Raw genomic sequence first — 22,640 nt, 5'->3', positions numbered from 1 at the left:
TGCTTGAGTGCGTTTTTGTGATAGCTGTGTCGCAACTCTCATTTAGGGATGCACTCACCCACCATTGGACCAAGCATGATGTCTGTTCTCCAAGGATTGGTCCTTCTTGATAACATTTTTAGAATATGTGAGGTCAAGCCTCGGAACTTCACTTCCAAAGAACCTGTGGCTGTGTGCCTTCTAAGACCCATTTTGTTTCGTAGCATTAGCTGCAATTCCCTCAATGTAACGAGAGTCTTCTCATTTCTCCCTGGATTCCCCATTTCCATTCATCTTTATTTCCAACCCCTTCCTGCTTCTAAGATTAGTTTTGGGGAAAATGTGACAGTTTGGTCATACATGGTTCATTGTTTTGAATGCTATTCCTTTTATAGGCCTGTCTGCGGTTTGGATAAACAGGCAATCTTGGGGGGAGGAAGTATATTTATTATTCTTTATGAACACTGTAATGCAAGGGCCTCACTTCTTTGCAGGTATTCCTTACCCATCTGTGCAGCTTTCCCATACATATGAAGCAATTGCCAGTTCTATGAGTTGACTTAGGTGTTCTTACTTGATATTTAACACTGTAAAGAGGTCTTTTTGTAGCAAATTTTCCCAAAGAATACATGATTTGATTTCTTGATGGCTGTTTCCATGGGCTTTGATTATGCATCCAAGTAAAATGGAATGAGATTCATTACAATACTTTCTGTGCGTATCATGATGTTGCTTATTGGTCTGGCTATAAGCATTTCCCACCCCCTGCCATGTCTTTACACTAAAGTATAATCCATACTGAAATATGTAGTTATAGTCTTTGATCTTCATCAATAAGTTCTCCATGTACTCTCAAAAAGTGAACAAGGTTGGGCCATCTGCATATCACATATTGTTCATGATGGGGAACCAGGATTGTAGCCTAGAGTATGGATTACAACTCAGTATAGGGAAGACCAATATCATCATAACTGGAACAATAAGTAATATGATAAATGGGGAAAGGGTTGAAGTTGTCAAGGATTTTGTCTTACTTGGATCCACAATCAATGTTCCTGAGAGCAGCAGTCAGGAGTTCAAATGATACATTGCATGGGGTAACTCTGCTGCACAAGACATCTTTAGCATATTGAAGAACAAGGATGTTACTTAGCGGCCAAGGTGGGCCTGACCTAAGCCAAGGAATTCTCTATTGCATCATTTGCATGTGAAAGTTGGTCATTAAATAAGGAAGACTGTATGGGAATAGATGCATTTGAATTGTGGTGCTGGAGAAGAATGTTGAAAGTAACGTGGACTGCTAAAAGATAAACTGATTTATATTGGACGAAGTAAGGTCAGAGTTCTCCTTAGAGGCAAGGATGGCATTACATACTTTGGTCAGGTTTTTAGGAGCGACAAGTCCCTGAAGTTTGGCTAAGTAGAAGGGCAGTGAAAAATGAGGAAGGCCCTCAGTGAGATGGATTTCTATGGTGGCTCCATCAGTGGGCTCAGGCACAGGAACAATGGTGAGGATGGTCCAGGACTGGGCAGGGTTTTGTTCTGTTGTGCACAGGGTTGCTATGGTCAGATCCGACTCGATGACAACTAACAATAACAACAACATATTCAAGGCAAGTTTCGGAATAGACCATTCATAACCCTGAAAGGTTTAATGAGGGTAGACATGTCCCAGCAGTTATCTACAACTGTGAAGTACAGAGCAGTGTGCTCAGGGGAAGGAGAGGAGAAAGTGTAATTCTACCTGGATGAAAAGCAGTCATTGTGTTCAACACGGTAGCTTTTCCATGTCAGGCAGGACCAGGAATGGAGGATACTGACAACATGATAGCAAACAATACCTACCATGGGTTTACCATGTGTCAAGTACCCCCCTGTACAATAGATGCATGAATTAAGGCCTTTCATCTTCACAACTATAGAGTGAAGTAATTGTTGTTGGGGGCCCTTGAGTCCAACTTTGACTCACAGCAACCATATGTGACAGAGTAGAACCGCCCCATAGGCTCTTCTGGCTATAATCTTCAAAGCAGCAAATATCTTTCTCGTTCTGGATGGGTTTGAACCGTCAACATTTCAGTGAGCAGCCACATGCTTGAGCATTGTGTCACTCGAGTGCTGTTAGGCTCACTATGGCACAGTAAAGGAAACCAAAATCCAGAAAGGTACATTGCCCAATATCACTTTGCTTAGTACAGGAGGGGCCTTGATTTCCATCCAGGCAGTATTGTTTCAGAGGCTGTATTCTTAAACACATACCCATGGCTTTCAAAGTGTGGCTGTGACCCTCAGGAAGAAACACATTTTAATATCAGGACCCAGTCTACAGTTACTATGTGTGTGTATATGTTTATATAGCCGAAATGAAAATGTCTCAAAGCCATACTGATTCTAACTGCCTGCAGTGCGCTCTGGTCAATTCTAGTCTATCACACTTTACACGAAACTGTTCACATTCCTGTACCTTGATTTACTAGTGGATCACCACCTTCAGTTTGAAAAATTAAATCCCGTATAACCAACTAATTTGTCATGTTATCAGGAGAAACCGGTCCCTGGAAAATGCTTGGTAAAGTGGAAGGTCAGTTAAAAAGAGGGAGATTCCCAATGAGAGGAACTGACCCAGTAGATCCAACGTGGGCTCAAGCGTAACCATCGTGAGGATGGCACAGGACCGGCAATGTTTTAGTCTTCCATTCTTTAGAACACACGTTCACTAAGATTTGGGGATAATTCAATGACCTCTAACAACAATCATTACTAAAACAAAAATCCAAGCAAAGACTTTCTCTGTGTTTCCTAGAGAAACAAAGCAATTGCTGTAGATCTGTGAAATTACTCACAAGAGGAGGAAGATTAACAGTCATTCATGTAGGGATCCTCAAACTTTTTTAAACAGGAGGCCAGTTCACTGTCCTTCAGACCCGTTGGAGGGCCAGACTACAGTGTTTTTTTTTTAACTATGAACAAATTCCTATGCACACTGCATATATCACCCGGCAGGCTGGATCATTGTCCTCGGTGGGCCGCATGTGGCCCATGGGCCAGTAGCAGTTTGAGGACCCCTGATGTAGACACTAGGGGGGGCTGGCTTCCAAGGAATTGCCCCCAGACTTCTCAGAACATTTAGGCTGCTACATGATGTTGGTGACCTGGGCCCTGGAATTATTGCAGAAGATTTATCAGATACTAGTCAACATTCTTTTCAGAGAAAGCATGTCAAATATAAAGAGTCATGAAGTTAAAGACTTGAGTAGTTCTGCTTCTTTCACTCATAGTTCATCTCAGCAATCTACCTCTCTGAGCCAAAGCCGCCCTGAAGGAAACTGACTGAGGTGGTCAATCACATTTGTTTCTTTTTAAAGTGTGTGTGTGTGTGTGTGTGTGTGTGTGTGTGTGTGTTTTAAGACAATTCAGTCTAAATATTTCCTGGGGGCTTTTTGGAAAATAGACTGTGTTGTGGCTGCTGGGTTTTTCACAGCGCCTGGCATATAGTAAACACTTCAGCTGAGAGAAATGAGCTTTCTGGCAGCTTGCTGGAGTCCTCCCAGTTAGAGCTCTGCTTTAAGGCTGCAAATCTTTATCCAAAGTACTTGCAGGTTTCCAGTGTGCTCATCTGTCTGAAGAGCTTCACGAATGCAGGAACTCCTCCCTGAAGAGCACCTGAAGCCTTTCAATGGAGGTCCTATGCTTGATGAATGTCGGTCTATTAAAATATGGTCAAAGAAATCTGTAAATGTTCTCATGATCAATACTGTCAAACGTAATTGCCTTGGAAATAATACAGTATAAAGGAGCACAGTTAAAAAAAACCTGGTAGGCTTATTATTTTAGCCCACGTGATTGCTAAATCTGTATCCGAAGTACTGTCAGAATGCTCATTAGAATTGAGAATGGTGAGAATTTTTGTTTCATGTACTTTGGAGGGACCAGTCCCTGGAAAAGCACGTCAGACTGGTAGAGGGTGATTGAAAAAGGAAAATATTGTGAGAATGGACTCAAACATAGCAACACTTGTGTGCATGGTGCTGGGCCGAACAGTGTTGCTTTCTGTTGTATACAGCGTGGGCGTGGGCTAGAACTGACTCAATGGCACTTAACAACACCACATTGCCAAATGGTCAGGAAAGCTTAAACTCTCAGTTCCTGAAATGGTATTCACTATTTGCAAGAAAAGTTTTGAATTTATGATGGGCATTTATTTTGGATGATACTGAATGTAATGAATTCACCTTCACATTTGACCTTCTTCATGGCTCTCTGTGGACTCAAGGAAGGCATGACTGCGAAATTAGCTGCTTTGGCATGTACTGCCTCTGAGTTGACTAGAAGAGTTTACACGTCTTCTTATGTTTACTAAGACATTTGAAAAATGGATTCCTTGAGATATGTTTTAAAAGTGGATTCCCTGAGATAGTAGTCATCTGCTCCTTCTCACACTAGGGCATTTCAGCCAAGGGACTATCTCAGTTCCTTAAATCTGCAGGTGAGGTTAAGGTAAGTCTAGTTTGCTTAGTGGGAATTCCAAATCAGATGCTTCTGGTGTGACCTATAAAGGATGGTGCGCACCTACAAAGGGCAGAGTCTTAAGTCCTAGTTGTCTGTCGCCTGGGTCACCAAAGGATGGCTAGAACCTAGGTCAAAAGTGTCCAATTCAGAGCATAATATTGGGCATATTCTACCATTGGCAATACATGTAACTAATGTGTTTTTCCCAGTGGCAGGTTGCCCTCACTGGTTTGTCCACCAACATAAGTTAAATGACCTTCTCTGAGACAGACAAGTTTCCCTCTCCCCACCACACATGTCTCTTGACTTGAGTTTCCCTTAAAGTACACTTGGCACCCTTGTAGGAGTGTTTGTTGATTTTGGGTGACCATAGAGCAATTTCATATGGGTGGAATTGGGTGGTCTTCTCCCTCTCTCTTAAAGATGAGAAACTGACCGCAGCTAAGGTGAGATTTGACTCTTTTTAAATGTGTTCTAATTTTCAAAATATTTACTGTTTTCTTTTCAATTGAGATGTTCATTTGTTGTTTTATTTATTTAGTATGTTTCTCTGAATATGAAATCCAGGATAGGTCAATCTAGAGATAGAAGAGGTGTGGCAAGGGAGGTTGGGTGGGGGTGGTGAGCTGATAGCAATGAGTGCAAGAAAGAAGAAAATGTTCTAAAATAGATTGTGATAATTGTAGAACTTTAAAAATATGATTGACCTATTGAATTATATGTTAATAAAACTGTTAAAGAAGTGCATGCTCCTAGGATAGAGACAATCACTGGATTAATGGTTTCTTGGGTATGTGGTAGGGGACGCTGGGAGGAAATTAGGGAGCTAATAATAATACTGGAGACAAGAAAGATGAAAATGTTCTAAAATTGTGGTATTGGTTGACAACTCTCTGTTTTTTTCTTTTCCTTTTACTTTTTTCCAAACTATTTTAACAGTAGTTAATAATCCAGACATCATCCCATTTCATAGTTCAATCATATCAAGGGGTGTTATGAAATCGCTACCACACTTTCTTCCATCTTGAACTCCTTGATACTGGCTTCTTCTTACCTCAAGCTACACCTTCCCCACCGTACCCCCAAGGAACCCATGTTCAAGTTGTTGGCTCTGTAGATTCAGCTGTCCTGGGTTTCATATACCAAAAAACAGAAAACCACACAACAGAGAGTCAAGAAGGCTACCAACAATGGCAAAATGCAACAGAGATAAACCTCAATATGAAAACAACAACAACAATAACACACACACATACACACACACAAAAACACAGAAGGCATTAAAAACTAGATCAAGCTCAAAGTATTTCAGATGGGAGATCAGATGAAAAGGTTTTGGCCATTCAAGTCCCATCAGTCATTTTGACTTACTATGGTTGTCTCTCCAAAACTTTCTGTCTGATAACCAGGTTATTCCCATCAGTTGTAGTTAAAGAAGAGATCACCGGAGGCATGGTCCCTGTGTAGAACCTGCAAATGTGTTTTGGGCTTCCACTGTCATCCATGGCCTTCTGCACACCAGTCTCACAATTTGGGTCTGATACTATTCCCTCCTTTGGATTTGGACTATATTATTTACAATCCTTCGGTCGCAGATCTTGGTGTGCTTCTTCCATGTGGGTTTTGTTGGCAGCTCATTGGGTGGCTGTTTATTTGGAGGCAGGCCCTTGCCTTTCTGTCTGATAGCTGGTCACTAATATGACTGAACTATTGAGATGGATGTTATGTGAATTATATGTCAATAAAACTGTTTTGAAAAAAGAAAAATAGTGTGGATTCTTGGCACATTTTTTAAAAAGCAGGGCTGACCCCAATAAAGGCATAGTCTTATTTCAAAATGTATATCCTACACTTATTTAATATGAATGTCAAGACAACTGAACTTTGCAGTCTCTTGGGGATGTATTCTTAGCCTACCTGTCTGGTAGGTGAGCTTAACTGCATACAGGCTTTATGCGCTGCATCATTGGCACAAAGAGTGCATTTAAGAATTTATCTAGTTCACTAACTCTTGCTTTTATTTTTAGTTTTACTGGAATTCTTTTTAAAACAGTGTTACTTCTATTTCCGCTAATGCTTAACTAGTTGCGACTGAGCATAATTGAAACTAGCTTTCATCTCTTCGCGACATAGTCAGTCATCTTTTTCTTCTTCTTTCCGCTCTCCCTGTAAGTACTGTGCAGCCCTTCTCCCTCGGGGTTGCCTGCACCGACTATGAGACAGTCATGGGAGGAAGAGTGGAAGTCTGCTTCTCTAAAGATTGCAGCCTGGACAACCTTATGGGGAAGCCCTACTCTGTCCTAAAAGGGTCACTATGAGTAAGGATTATTTGATGAAAAAAGTCACTTCTTCATTTTAGAGGAGTAAACAATAGCAAGAACAAACCCAGAATGTGAATATCTTGAACTCAGCTTCCACGTGCCTGCTTATAATTCAATAAAATAAATGAGTTAGAATATCTATTTCTGAAAAAGAATAACATTATTTTCAAAAGGATGGTTTGTGTACTCCTTGCTCAGAAAATATCTAAACTTAGCTTGGTCACAGAGTAAAATATATTTTCCTGGAAAATATTTGGATTATTCAAGATTTCATCCTCTCCTTCCAGTTTCTCCCAGTTTTCTAACCCAAACAAAAACCAAACCCCACGACCATTGAGACAGTTCATCACTGCTCATGAAGTTACCCTGTCACTGCCACAGGTCTAGAAATGTGTTGCTCATTGCACAAAAGACACTCGTGGGTCCAACTGGTCACATGAAAGTATCCTAAATGAAACTTAGCTGAAGTACTTATGAATTGCTTTTCCAGGTCTTTAATGAGACCATCCAAATTCTTCCAAATTAGTAGCTGGAAGCTGGTCTATAAACAGAAATAACAAATTGCACATTTGAATAACCTGGAGTACTTTTATTTTTTTTACTTTTTTGTTTATTTATTTATTTATTTATTTTTACCCTGTCTGAAACTAGCCCAGGCTCCAAGAGCACTGAGGGGCAGGCTTCAATGTTTCTTTTCCTCCTTTTACGACCACCCAGACCAGTGTTTTGATCCGATGGGAAAGGGAACTGGAGGGTCCTGGAGTACTTTTAAAGAAATACTAATCCTAGTATGTAGCAAAGTTTGAGAACCACTGACATATCATCTTCTCCCTTGTGAGTTCAGAAGATGTATTACTTACTTCTACCACTGAAGCCCCTCCTTGGTTCTCATATGTCAAGTTCTTGGACAGAAATGGGAGGAAAAAGTAACTTCAGGGATATTCCAACCTAATCCTAAAAGCGGGGCATAACTTTGCCAACAGCTCATCGGTGTCACTGAGAAATCTGAACTCATATAGCCTGAGGAGAACCTTCTAGTGCCAGAAGAAACCAGCTGACAAATGAGACTTCATTTTCCCCATCCTGCGATTTTGTTGAGGCTACTTAATTCTGATTGATGATGAGAGAGTCTTCCACGTAATTTCATTTCTAAGTTTTGAAGTTTCAAGTGCAATAAAACAGGGTCTTTTATAACGAGTTCCCCCACTCTTGGCATCTCAGGATTCACCGTTCCATTCCATGCTCACTTGTCATTCGACCAGCAATCATCAGACACCTGTTTGTGTGCCAGGCTTTGGCTAATCACCACCACTTGCTGAAATGGTATATTCAGTCCAAGGATCACGGCACACCAGACAGATTATTGTACATAAAAATGCTTGCCAGTGCTCTGAGGAGGAGAATCAGTCCAGTCATGCTTTCCTAATAATTTATACCCTGTGTACTTCCTCTTCCATGGTGGGATTACCAGCACCACACGTTTGAATTCCTGAAGGCTTCATTCACATTTTAAAAATGCTTTATGTATATGTGCCACCTCTGCCCACAGAAAGCACAACCACTATGAAAGCTACACACAGAAAAAGGCTCTGCAGGGATGTGCGCTCCCAAACGCAGAACCAGAACCGTGCTCTCTACCACCATGTATAAACTTACAGATTTCTTGGGACCATAGTTGTCATTCTTTTATGTGGATGTTTCTTAAGTCTATGTTGCTGTGGTAAGGTACATTTTTCACAACTTACTTCTTCGATAGAGGTCAGTTTGTCCTTTCAGCAGTTCATGGCATGTCCCCTGTTCCTCCCCAGCACCACAAATACATTGATTCTTCCACGGTCTTCCTTATTCTGTGTCCAGCTTTCACGTGCATATGATGCAATAGAGAATCCCGTGGCTTGGGTCAGGCCCACCTGAGTCTTCACAAAAACATCCTTGCTCTTCAACGCTATAAAGAGGTCTTGTGAAGATGATTTACCTAATGCACTAAGTCTTCAGAGGCAGTTTCTACAAACATTGACTGTGGATCCAAGCAAGGCAAAATCCTATAGCACACACTCCAGGATAGACTGTAGGCACTTGCTTTTGCAGCGCCTTGATCTGTCTGGGAGAAACTCAGGGCTTTCTGTTGTGCTCTCGCCAATAGTTGCCCTCTCAGGAACTCACAGGGGCAGGGAGATAGTAGATCCTATCTACCCTGTCCGATAGAGTCGCTATGAGGAGACATCACCTGGATGTTAGTGAATGTGGTTTGGTTTGGGGATCATTCCAACACCCCCCAGCGGGCAGTATCACCAACTGTGGGAAACACTAGATCCTGGCTGTACATTAGCATCCCCTGGGAATCTTTTTAAAAAATACCCTCTAGAAGCCTAATTTCATTAGACTGGGGTGATGCCTGGGCACTGATATTTTTTAAGTGGCCCCCGTGATTCTCATGTGCCACCAGTGTTGAGGACCACTGACTTAGAACAATGAGCTTCTATGTTGGCTTAGTGCAATGAATTCCTTAAGCAAATAAAGGGAAAGGTTCTTCAAATGCCTAGTTCTTTGAGAAGCAAAACAAACAGTAACAAGGCAAAGCAGTATGTGTTGAATCTGGGGGGAATCCTACCGACCAAGGAACCTCACCAGCTTTTCTAGTAGTTTATCTTGGTGTTGACCAGAAAGGCCCAGCCTTAAATTCCACTTGTATGAGGAAGGAACTTAAGCTCACAGCAGTGCTTCGGGAATTTCAAAGTTGCAGCTTCCATTCTATCTGACAGTGGGAATGTAGCTGCCTTAATCGTGGGAATCATGGAAGTTCATGTTGGATTTTTTCATGTAGACCCTGGGAACAGAGCCAAATTCAGGCCCCAGAATGGTCCTGCGTGAATCCAAGTGATAGAATGGCTAGAACTGCCCTTGTGAAACTTAAAACAGCTCAACAGGACACGGTAGTAATGTCAAGTGCTGGCAGGAGCTTCCTGCAGGGAAGCTACCAGACCCTCACAGTTTCTCATTCATTCATCCATTCTTGCGCTTTTTAAAAACTTGTTGGAGATATTTGTGTTTTGGTGAGGACCTTCTCAAACTTGAACTTGTGTAGGAACCACCTGGGGATCCTGTTAAAAGGCAGAATCAGTGGGGAGGACTGGTATGCTGAGCAGCAAGGAGTTAGACCTGCACTAGGCAGAGAGGCGCGAGACATGGTCCCAGGCCCTCCGGAGCAGTTCCTCTCTGAATTTTGTGGTCCTTATGACTGGGAACCGACTCCAGTCGGAGCCCAGGTGATTGTCAAGTATTTGAAATGTGGCCACTGCAGCGGAAGAACTGAATTTTATTTATTGCATTTTAATTACTTCAACTCAAAATTTAAAAGTGGAAGCAGTATAGAATATTTCCCCTTAAACTAGGGCTTCAGCCTGCTGCTAAGAATTTGCATTTCCTTCTTGTATATAAAGAATCAGAATCTACAGTTTTAAACAAGAATCTGACTGGGCATCAAATAAAAAATTTAGCTTTTGATTCAATACATCTGAGGTGGGAAGAAAAATTCCCAGAAGGGTGGGAAACTAGAATGAATTGGTCTAAAGCCTTGTCTTCAAGGCAACTTTATTGTGTTGCTAGGGCTATATTTTACTTTTAACTGTTAGAAATTTAGCTTCTTAATTCAGATGTCCTGTAAATGTAAGCAAGGCAAAGACTTTATAGACTAGTTATGAAAAATACATATAAACAATCTGAATGTTTTTATAACCGTATATCCTTGAGTATAAGCCGACCTGAATCTCAGCCAAGGCACCTAGTTTTACCATAAAAACTGCATTAAAAATGTGCTGAAAAACTTGGCTTATACATGAGTCTATATGGTATATGGTTTATATGTTTAAATTGTAATGGTTTAGATATACTGAGTTCAGTGGGTATATTTTTAAAGCTAAATTTCACCTTTTTAAAATGTGGCGACTAGAAAATATAGAGTTACATAGGCAGCCCACACTGTAACTGATTCCAAGGGGAGGAAAGGGATTGTTTTTAAAGGAAGAGATAAAAAAGTATCAGATTCAAATATGAAATATCTAAAGAAGTGGGGAAATTGGAAAATGGTGTACCTTGGCACAGTGCAATTGTGGTACTCCATTTTGATAAACCCATGCCCCTTTGCTCCACCCTCCTAAGAGAACCCAGATTTTTTTTGTCTGCTTCTTGGACACACAAGAAGCCTTCATCAGCAGACCCAACTGAACCTTCTGAATAGAGCCCTTAGGTTCTAGACCTTTCCCTTCTACCTCATTCAATTTAAAACATACCCACTGTCCTGTGGAGCCAAGCGCCTCGCTGAGTAGGGAGATTATGAAGTATTAGAAGGAGCGCGGCTTGGAAACCAGCTTTCAGGAGGTTTGAGTCGCAGCTATGTACCCTGCCCAGAACATAGAGCACTTTCCTTAGTCTAGTTTTATTACCTATACAATGAGAGCTATCGCTGCCATCTACAGATGCTAAAAAAGGAAACCATATTATTTATGTAAAGTTCCTGGCATAGGATTAATCATGAAAAACACAGCTGTCATTGCTGTAGACTCGCTACAGTATAGAGAATACATTTGCCAATGGCGCAGTAGGTTACGGTGGGTTCAAACCTACCAGCCACTCAGCAGTGGAAAGAAAAAAGCTTTCTGCACCTATAAAGATTCACAGCTTCAGAAACTCACAGGGGTTAGACTACTCTGCCTTAGAGGGTTGCTATGAGTTGAAATTAACTTAATGGCAGTGAGAGTTATTACTAATACCATGTGTACTCAAGTATAAGCTGACTTGAATATCAACCGAGACCCCTAATTTTACCACAAAAACTGCATTAAAAAAGTGCTGAAAAACTCAACTTACACATGAGTATATACAGTAATCCCCTTACCTACAAGCTTCTGAGTAAATCTTGAAATATAGCAGAGTCTTATAGATTGCAACACCTTAGTGGCAAATTATGCTTCAGTAATGAGACTCTGAGACACCTGGATAGGTCTCTCAGAAAGATATTTAGGACTAGACAAGTCTCTGCAGAAACCACCAAAATGGAATTTTCACCTGGTCAGTCTTTTTTGTTTTTTTTTAATGCACAGTCATTTCTTATAGAAGGAGGACATTAAAATAATCCTCCCTCTTCAAATCATGGCAGGGTTAATCTATCCCACAAGCATAACCACTTTAATCTATTATTAAGATCTGAAGCAGCAGTCAAATGGGAAAATACGTGGTCAGTCTTAAGACACATTTAAGATAGAAATGCTGTACTAAGCTCCCTGGGTTCTCTGGCAAGGTCTCTTAATCTCGGCACTATTGGCATTTTTAGCTGGATAATTCTTTGTAGGGATTTTCCTGGGCATGTTTGATGTGTAGTGCCATACCTGGTCTCTACTCGTTAGCTACCAGGAGCACTGCCCCTCACCTCCCAGTTTGTACCACCCAAAATGTCTCTAGATGTTGCTGTGTGTCCCCTAGGTGGCAAAACTGCCTCTGGTTTAGAATCATTACTCTGTAACAGGGGTTCTCAACCTTCCTAATGCCGTGACCCTTTAATACCATTCCTCATGTTGTGGTGACCCCCCCTCCCACCCCCAACCAACAAATTATTTTCGTTGATACTTCATCATTGTAATTTTGCTACTGCTATGAATCAGGCGACCCCTGTGAAAGGGTCGTTCTACCCCGGGTCGTTCAACCCCCAAAGGGGTTGCAGCCCACAGGTTGAGAACGGCTGCCCTGTAAGAACGCATCACTTGCTCTATAATACCGCAACCGTAGACACTTTCGCTGCATCCAAACTGCATGAGTCCATTGATCCAGAAAGATAGTTTTATGGAAGCAAAAGCATTTTACTTGCATGCTGTGGAAAGGGAGTCCTGGTGATGCAGCGGCTGCGCACCGGGCTGCCAACTGCAAGGTCTGCTGTTCAAAAGCACAAGCCACGCTGGGGGAGAACAACGAGGCTTTCTACCACTGCCAAAACTGACAGAGTCGCAAGCCCACAGGGGCAGTTCTATAGGGCCCTGTCCTATAGGGCCACTGTGAGTTCCAACTGACTCGATGGCAGTAAGTATTTTTGAGCTTAATGTAGAACACACTATATTGAAATACCATCCTACTCTATTAAGTGGGTACGCTGTGCTGTCTCACTTAACTTTCAAAACGTTTCCGTGAGAAAGATTGCATGACTCTATTATAATCCTCATTTGATAGATAAGTAATCACAGCTTCAAAGGGTTTGATAATCTTTAGTTAAAACCCAGAGCTATGAACTAGCAAAACTGGAATTTGAATGCAGACATTTTCCACTTTCAAGTCCTGCCCTACCGCCCTCCGTTTTCTTTGGAGTTTCTCTTTAGGGTAGGATTGCCTTTCTGGCTCTAGGTGCAGAGTCTCGCTGGCTGCTAGCAACTTCAGAGAACTTGTGGAGACCAAGCTAAGAGATTAACTGTTCTGTACTTGATTTGAGAAGGTCCAGGCCTCACCTTTTACCCTAGTTTACATGAAGCAATAGGAAAAGCATGGCGACTGTCAGGACCATTTGTGCCCCAAACGGCAGCACCAGATCCCTTCATGTTCAATGCTTTGGGGAAAATAAGTCTTATACATGATTCCAAGGGCTCACGTAGAAAGCAGATGTTTTGAGAATGATGATGGCAACAAATGTACAAATGTGCTTGACACAATGGATGGATGGATGGATGGATGGATTGTGATAAGAATTGTACGAGCCCCCAATAAAATGATTTTTTTTAAAGATATATTGGAGGGTTGGAGGGACTTTACAGAATTGTACAAAGAAAGAGAATGACCAATAGCAATTACAACAGACCTAGAGAGCCCTGGTAGGAATTGGAGAGACAGAAAAAGGGGAGACAGTTTAGGAGTGTTGACATGCCTGGCCATTTTCATACTTCTAAATTTACCTTTAGGAGGAGAGAGCAGAGAGTAGATCCATAGTAGAGAGTATCTGCTTTCGTACAAATTTCTATTGAACAAGATACCCAAGAATGAAGTGGGCAGAGGGGGATCAACAAGGAAGGGCAGGCTGGGAGGAGTTCAAAAGCTAAAGGAACAGAGGTCAATGCTGTTACATACACAATCGTGCAATCGTGGAGCTCCCCAAGTAAATGCATGCGTGGGCAGACATGCGGACTGAGCAAGTGGAGCAAGCGGAGTGGGAAAACACCTACACATACATGGAGGTATGACAGAGAATGTTTGTACATGAGCATTCACCTTTGCTGAATACAATGACGCACTCAAAGATAGAGCTGTGAACACTTGTTAGAAACACCTGGAGGAAGGGAGCATTGGTGCCTGGGTGCACTGGATATGGTTTCAGAGGACACCACGGGGCATAACCCAGTCCACAGCAACAGTGTTCTAAGCCTTGCTATGGCGAACAGCGACTAGGGTCTCCAACGCTCGTGAGCAATCGGTGAAACAATGGGGTTTCTCCCTAACTGGAAGAAAGAGGAGTAAGGAAATCGGAGACACATGGGAATTAGATCAATGAATGAATGGACTGTGTGAACATTAGTTTCCACCATCCTGAGGCAAGAAGTCGGTGGTATCTGGCTACACTACCAACTGATCACATTAGACTAGTCTGGGTAGAGTGGGAAGAAAATGTGGAGCAAAACTCAAAATCAAGAAAAAGACCATGCTGACTCGTCAGATAAAGACTGGTGACTATAGCCTTTTTAGTCACCCTTCCTGTCTGGGGGAAAAAAACCTCACCTCCATGGCTCAATTTTTAACCAAATTGTAAAGGGGAACAATAATACTACTGAGACACACCTACCTGAGAATAATCAATGCTTTTAGATCAAATGGGAACATATACCATAGGAAGGAATTCAGAAAGGTTAAGAAGAAGGAAGGAAGGAAAGAAGGAAGGAAGGAAGGAAGGAAGGAAGGAAGGAAGGAAGGAAGGAAGGAAGGAGAACAAGAAACTGAGGAAGTGGGATAAGTGATGTGAGGATTGCAATCAATGATGTGAAACAAAATGCATATGGATTATTGAATGGGAAACTGATCTACTCTGTAAAGTTTCATCAGTTCATACTAGGCAGTTATAGAGAGGATAAAATCATAGTCTACATCCCTCATACAAGTCAGGATTTCTGCTTAATTCTAATATCACAAATGGGTACACAAAGAAGAGCTAGAAAAACGACATTCATCCCAGATGTAAACAAGGATTCTCAGACCATAGTTTTGGCATTTACAAAGAGAAAATATTTGACGTAGAGTTACAAATTTGCAGAGCCTGAAGAGACATTGTCATCTGAAAGAGAAACAAGGAATCCTCTAGATCTGTTGGTGTCCCAGCAGCCCCAGAGGTTCCAGAGTAGAACCGCTCCAGAAGGTTTTGTTGGCTGTGAACTTTATAGGTTTTTCTGCTTATATAAAAGTGGGTGAGTTTGAGCCACCACATTTTAGGGTAATATCAAACAAAACCAGTTTCTATCAAGTTGATGCCGACTCCTAGTGACTACAAGATAGAGCAAAAATATTCCATATGATTTCAAAGGCTATCTTTTGGGAAGCAGCCATCATACCTTTATCCTGCAGAGCAGCTGATTAACAGTTGTGAGATTTAACAACGGCACCTCGGACTCTTAGGTTAGTAGTAGAGTATAAATAATTTGTTATACGGAGACCTATGACAGACACCCAGGCTCATCACTTCATTTTATACATGAAGCAAATGATGGCAAAAGAAAAGAATTGCCCAAAGTCACAGAGCTGGCCAGAAGTCAGCTTATGTGTTTCCCTGCCTCTAGGAGGGGAAAATTATGTCATTACACCAGGGTTATCTCTATTATTCTTATTCATTATGTCAGATTCTCTGACCTCTATGGCCCCACTTGACTTCTATGTGTCAAGTTTATAGAGAGAAAATCAAGTATGATCCTGAGCCTTAAACTCTGAAACTCTATTAGGGCCTTGCTACAGGATCACCAGAAGAACGAGCCATCCCTCAGTGGGGTCATTGTGAAAGCTGGTAAGAAATCCAAAAGAAGAATCCTTTTTAAGACTAATATTTAACCACAAACTGGGTTCAGAGGTCCATGAATAGTGATCTTTTTCTTTCACTAAAAGGCTGCCCTGGTGGCTTAGTGGGTTATACATTGGGCTGCTAACTGCAAGGTCAGCAGTTCAAACACATCAGCTGCTCTGTGGGAGAAAGATTTTCTACTCCCATAAATACAAGGGAAGTTCTATAGCAGCAGCTCTTAACCTGTGGGTCGCAACCCCTTTGGGGGTCAAATGACCCTTTCACAGGGGTCACCTGATTCACAACAGTAGCAAGTAGTACAGACATTATGTTGGCTTAATTAGTCATCACTAAACAAAAAATGTTGCTAAAAAGCATTATGTAAAGAAATCTCATACTGAAGGTAACATTAAGAGGGCAAGCTCAAGCCAACCATAAGGAATAAGCTGGGAGTTCATATGTGTTTTATCCCTAAAACAAACACTAACTGGGCCAAGCCAAACTTGAAAAGAAGTTGTAAGGCAACTTCTTGTTCTTACAAGAAATAAAATACCAGACTTGGTTAGACTTAGAGAGAACATGCAAACCTTGATTAAAAAATTCATTTTATTGGGGGCTCTTATAACATTCTGTAAATCAACTCTATCAAGCATATTTGTACATATGTTGCCATCATCATTTCCAAAGCATTTTCTACTTGAACCCTTGGTATAAGCTCCTCTCTTTCCCCCTCCCTATCCTACTTTCCCACCCTCATGAATTCCTGATCAATTTTATATTATTATTATTTCATATCAAACCTTCAATTTGAAAAAAGAAAGGACAATGGAGTATGGATTTGTTAGGCTATGCTTTTCGTATATGGGCAAGGTGCTGGGAAAGATTGAGCTAACACTTTATGCATGCTGACTGTAGTCCAGAGCACCCTCCACCCCTGACACACACACACACATACACACACACACACACACCCAGCCCTCGCCAACAAGGTAAGGTAGTTAGTCTTATCTCTAATTTTATAGGTGGGTCATAAGATTCTGAGAGTATATATGTCTTGCCCAAGTCCTTTCAGCCTGTTAAGTAGCAGAGGTGATATCTGAACCCGATTTTTGAAATTTCCAACTGCTCTGGGCTACCTCCTGCTGCCTACGAAATTCAGAGCACCTTTGGCAAATTAGGAAGGACTAGGGAAATTTGCAGCCATTCTTTTTGACTCCTTGCATTTAGCAGAATAGTAAGACTGTCTCATGAACTTTGGACATGTAATCAGAAGGAACCACTTCCTGAAGAAGGATATTATGCTTGGTAAAGTAGAGGGTTAATGAAAAAGAAGACACCAAGGAGATGGATTGACACAGCGGCTGCAGCAGTGGGCTCAGATTTAGCCACAGTGGACAGTATGCCACAGGGCCAGGCAGAGAGTCAATCTACTGTACCTTGGGTTGCGTTGTAACCAACTCACTGCACCTAACTACAACATGACCCTATAATTTTTTGTTTATAATCTGGGATTTAAAAGCTGTGCCTCAGTATATCATGCAGCAAAGTGGCACCTACATATCCCTTTTTTGAGTGATCTTAAGTAAAAAGTGAAGACAAGTGAATTGTGCTGGATGCTTCAAAAAATATAGAGTCCACTTTTTAAAGTAATGTCTTTGTATTTTGTAACTTTTTAATTATTTTTTTATTTTTCAGGAGAGGACCGCATTAAAGAAATACTCATGGGGGTGGACAGTGTAGTGCTGGAGTTGAGACCATAGCAGTAGACTCACAAAGGAAGGTGGCAAATACAACTTTCTCTTTCAATACATAACTTCTGTTCATCTTCTGGAGCCCTGGGGTACTGTCAGGCGATTGGACAGCCAACTACAGGCTCAGTGGTTCGGACCCCCTAGCCATCCCATGGAAGAAAGATGCTCTCATACAGCCTCAGACTAGAGGCTCGCTCCGAGTTGAAAATAGGAGTCCTGTTGGTGGAATGGGCAATGCAGTGAGCTGCTGACCACAAGCCTGTAAATCCAAACCAGCAGCCCCTCCACAGGAGAAAGATGAGGCTGAAGACTCCTATAAAGCTATAGTCTGGGGAGGGCAGAGGATGTGCACTGGTGCATATGGGAGCTGGAGGCACAGGGGATCCAGGGCGGACAATACCTTCAGGGCCAGGGGTGTGAATGGTGATATGGGGAGGGTAGAGGGGGAGTGGATTGGAAAGAGGGAACCAATTACAAGGATCTACATGTGACCTCCTCCCTGGGGGATGGACAACAGAAAAGGGGGTGAAGGGAGACGTCGGACAGGGCACGATATGGCAAAATAATAATTGATAAATTATCAAGGGCTCATGAGGGAGGGGGAAGCAGGGAGGGAGGGGGGAAAAGAGGACCTGATGCAAAGAGCTTAAGTAGAGAGCAAATGCTTTGAAAATGATGAGGGCAAAGAATGTACAGATGTGCCTTACACAATTGATGTATGTATGGATTGTGATAAGAGTTTTATGAGCCCCCCAAAAAACATTGTTTTTTTTTTAAGATATGTAGCCTTGTAAATCCGAAGGGACTATTCTCCTCTGTCATATACATTCACTATGAGTCATAAATGACTCGATAGCAGTGAATTTAAGGAGTCCAGGCAGCATAGAGGCCTATGCATTGGGCTATTAATTGCAAGGTCAGTGGTTTGAACCCAGCGGCAACTCCTTGGGATACAGATGAGGCTGTTTACTCCCATAAAGGTATTGATAGTCTCAGAAACCCAAAGGGGGAAGTTCTACTGTGTCCTAGAGGGTAACTATGAGTTGGAATTGAATCAATGGCAGTAAGTTATTAAGTCACGATTCACTTAATAGTGTGTTTGGCTTTTGGTTTAGATTCATCTTCTAGGTTGACCATATTATTTGGTAAATATTATTGAGGAACTGAATTTACTGCCAGATGTGATAGGGAGAATAAATGGAAGTGGAGTAGTAGAAAGAGGAGAGATAGAAAACTGTTCCGTATGTTGATCTTAGGAATGTAAATTCCTTCACTTTTCATTACTTTAGGAAGCATAGTTGGCCAGGCAACAGAAGCCCTTTTCATAGCACACACGTGTCTACTTATGTGGTGTCTCTGGTCTGTGACTCTCGCCTCTGGACTGATGACCAATCTACAAAACTAAAGACATTGCCATCAAGTTGATTACGCTCAGAGTAATCTTCCAGAAGGGATTCCGAGGCTGCAATTCTTATGGAAGCAGATAGCCCCAGTTTTGCTTGGAGGAACAGCCAGTGGGATTGAACCACTAGGCTTGCAGTTAGTAGCCCAATGCTTATCCAACAGCACCACAGGCTATCATAGGCCAAAAGTTCCCTGCTATTTTCAATATTTCATAGGCGTCTACTGAAAATGGCCCAGTCTTAGAATACGGAGGTTCTTCAGCTGCCATAGGGCTTACAGCATGTTGGGAAATGATAGAAGTGTGAGGATGAAGCTCAACGGTGATTTAAGGTTATTCAGGATCAAACCATTATAAAATCCTTAGGGCCCTTGCCCATCAGATGACAACCAGGCAGACATTCTGTGACTGAACAGTGTGGCTTCTTGAGCATTAAAACAGAAAGCCCAAGCCTTGTCAACATTCCTGCACGTCTCTCGGCACCAACCTTTGCTGTTTGTTGTTAGAGGCCCCTGAGTTGGCTCAAAAGAACAAAACATCTCACAATCCTCGGTCCACTCAGTTCCATTGTTGGGGTCACGGTGTAGGGGCTTATCTGACAGCACTACATTGGATACTCTTTGGCTGTGATCCATATGATTTTCAAAAGCGATCACCAGACTTTTCTTTCTATTCTATCTTAATCTAGAACTTCTGCTAAAACCTGCCAATCACAGACGACCTTGCTGGTATTTGTAATACTGGTTGCATAGCAACACACACACACCGCCATATGACTACAACCTGACAGATGGTTGAAGATGGATGATGAAGAATCATCCCCAAAGTCCTTATTAGCCAAGCAGGACTCTTCTTACTAGGATGGAAAAATCGGTAAACAGCATCACTGATATCCTGTCCTCCCCAGTGAAGGCTAATACTCTATCACACTTAAAAATTACCTTGGACTATTGAATTGTATGTGAACTGTATGCCAATACAACTGTTAAAAAATTACCTTAGAGTTTATTGTTTCAGCCGTGGAGGCTACTTGAATTCAGGAATCATACTTTGAATGATGCTCAAGATAAATATTATGACACATACTTAATTGTGGAATTCAGCCGGGGTCCTATAAGGACCAGAAATACAGCAATCAGATAAAATTCTATGTGCTATGTGTTATTATCACATTCATTAATCTTGCAGGGTTTACTTTAATGATTAGTATTTGATGTGGCTGCGTAGTAATAAAGCATGCAATTTTAATCATTATGTCAAAACTCATATCTAAATACTGTATATTTTAAATGGTTTAAAGTAATGTGTATATTTAAATAACTCATATATTTAAAGAAACTCATAATTTAAGTGAAATATTTTACATAAAATTCCCATGATGGTTTAACCACTTGAGGGATTTAAAAAAACTGTTTTGGGGGGAATAATTTCTGAGTTAAATTCATCCATGAGCCACCTAAGGAAATGAGTCCTAGTACTTTTTGGTCCAAACCTATCTAATTTAATAATACAGCACTTAGAGCAAATAATGTCCCTATCTGGAACGGGCTGGTACTGGCAGTTTCCCCGTTTGCAGATCTCCCAGGCAACTGCCGATAAGTGGGGTAGTGAATATCATGGCAGCAGTCAAGTGACACTGCTGCTTTCCACAGCGTTCTGCCTAGTACCTACAGCGTTCTCTTACATGACTTTGGGAAATGGGGCCAGGAGTCCTCAATAAAAGTCCAGGGGCATGTCCTCTGACTCTCTAACTGTCCCTGATAATGTACTATTCTTGTAATAAACTGAAAACCAGGCACCGTACAGTCGACGCTCACGCATGGTGGCCCCGTATGCATCAGAGCAGAACCGTGCTCCAGAGAGTTTTCCATGCTGAGATTGTAAACGTAGGTCATCCGGCCTTCCTTCTAAGGCACCTCTGGGTGGACTGTAGTTGGCAACTTTTTGCTAGAGACAAAGGAAGGAACTCTGGGTTCTCCCCAGAATGGCTAGCGCACCAGCAAAGTAGCAAGATTCCCAGTGGGATATTTGCTGTTTTCCCCATCTCATTACTTCATCATAGACAAGACAAATTCTTGTACATAACATAGGCCATTGCATTCTCAGGACGATGCTTGTCAGATTTAGTCACTTTAACTAGTTCTGATCAATTGTTGCATTTCCTTTGGAGCTATTCGGGGTTTGGGGGTGGGGCGGGGTTGTTTTGTTTTCTTATTTGTTCACATTGAGGCTGCTTTTCCAGAGTGGGACATAAGAACCAATGGGTAGACCAAAATGATCCAGATGTCTATTGCAAAGAGCTTGCCATAGAGAAATATCCTTTTTGGGTTTGTTTCTTTAGAAATACCAATGACCCTGTACCTTATTTCTTTCATATGTCCCCCCATTTGGCTGCATAGCTATTAATTATCTTTGATTTATTTTTTTCCTGACTTATTACATATAGTGTTGCCGTTGATTTTATTTAAATGACCAAGTTACTACTTTTGTTCTACAAATATTCCTTAATCACAAATCAATGAACTTTGTTTTTCTGAAAAATTATTTTCAAGGATCACAGATCTAGTGTTTGGTGTATTATATATTTTTCACTTGTGTTAATGACATATTAAACGGCATATTTTCAGAGCTCCATAGGATCTAGCTCATGTTCAAATCCTGTTCAGCGACAACTTGGATGCAAATTTATAACCAAACTCACTGCCATTGAGTTGTTGCCAATTCATAGTGACCCCACAGGACAGGGTCGAACTGCCCTCAGTTTCTGAGACTGTAGCTGTACCTGGGAGGAAAGTCCCCATCTCTCTTATGAGGACCTGCGGGTAGTTTTGAACTGATGATCTTGCAGATTGCGCCCCGCTTTGCCATTAGGGCTCCTCTCCCAAATTTACAGAGCAGGCACTGTTTATCTTTGCTTTCAGATTAGCAGCTTGAGTGACTGCTCTAAAGTCCCGCTGCTCATGTGTCTACGGGCAAGAACCAAAGCTAATCGAGTCTGACTCAGAATCTTAGCTCTCTGGCAAGACATGTTAGAGGTGCGATGCCTCCTCTTACTTTTGTTTTCTATATTACTTTTTAAAAATCATTTTATTGGGTGCTCATACAGCTCTTATCACAATCCCTATATCCATCCATTGTGTCAAACACATTTATACATTTGTTGCCATCATCTTTTTAAAAACATTTTCTTTCTACTTGAGTCCTTGATATCAGCTCCTCACTTTTCCCCTCCCTCCTGCACTCTCCCTCTCTCATGAACCCTTGATAATTTATAAATTATTATTATTTTGTCATGTCTTACACTGACTGATGTCTCCCTTCACCCACTTTTCTCTTGTCTGTCCTCCTGGGAGGGGGTTATATGTCGATCATTGTGATCAGTTCCACCTTTCTCCCCCACCTCCCCCCTACCTTCCTGATATTGCTACTTTCAATACTGGTCCTGAGAGGTTTGTCTGTCTTGGATTCCCTGTGTTTGCAGCTATTATCTGTACCTATATACATCCTCTGTTCTAGCTGAATTTGTAAGATAGAATTGGGATCATGATAATGGGGGTGAGGGGTGGTGGGGGGGAATAAGCATTAAAGAACTAGAGGAAAGTTGTATGTTTCATCAATGCTATACTGCACCCTGACTGGCTCATGTCTTTCTTGTGACCTTTCTGTAA

The 22,640-nt window shown here is 41.6% G+C and overlaps 1 protein-coding gene and 2 non-coding genes across 3 annotated transcripts in view; all 3 read right to left on the bottom strand.

The window, feature by feature from the left end:
• Positions 1-22,640, bottom strand: part of GHR (growth hormone receptor) — a 312,451-nt gene that overhangs the window by 46,257 nt on the left and 243,554 nt on the right. The gene's annotated exons all lie outside the window — the stretch shown is intronic.
• Positions 7,445-7,565, bottom strand: LOC142441566 (small nucleolar RNA SNORA61). Its single transcript, XR_012782935.1, has one exon. It is a non-coding gene; the product is annotated as a small nucleolar RNA SNORA61 (small nucleolar RNA).
• Positions 11,895-12,035, bottom strand: LOC142441602 (small nucleolar RNA SNORA29). The gene has a single exon (XR_012782968.1). It is a non-coding gene; the product is annotated as a small nucleolar RNA SNORA29 (small nucleolar RNA).

The sequence above is a fragment of the Tenrec ecaudatus genome, chromosome 2 (assembly GCF_050624435.1).
Source record: "Tenrec ecaudatus isolate mTenEca1 chromosome 2, mTenEca1.hap1, whole genome shotgun sequence".
NCBI classification, from domain to species: Eukaryota; Metazoa; Chordata; class Mammalia; order Afrosoricida; family Tenrecidae; genus Tenrec; species Tenrec ecaudatus.
This window is presented reverse-complemented; position numbering and strand designations above follow the sequence as displayed.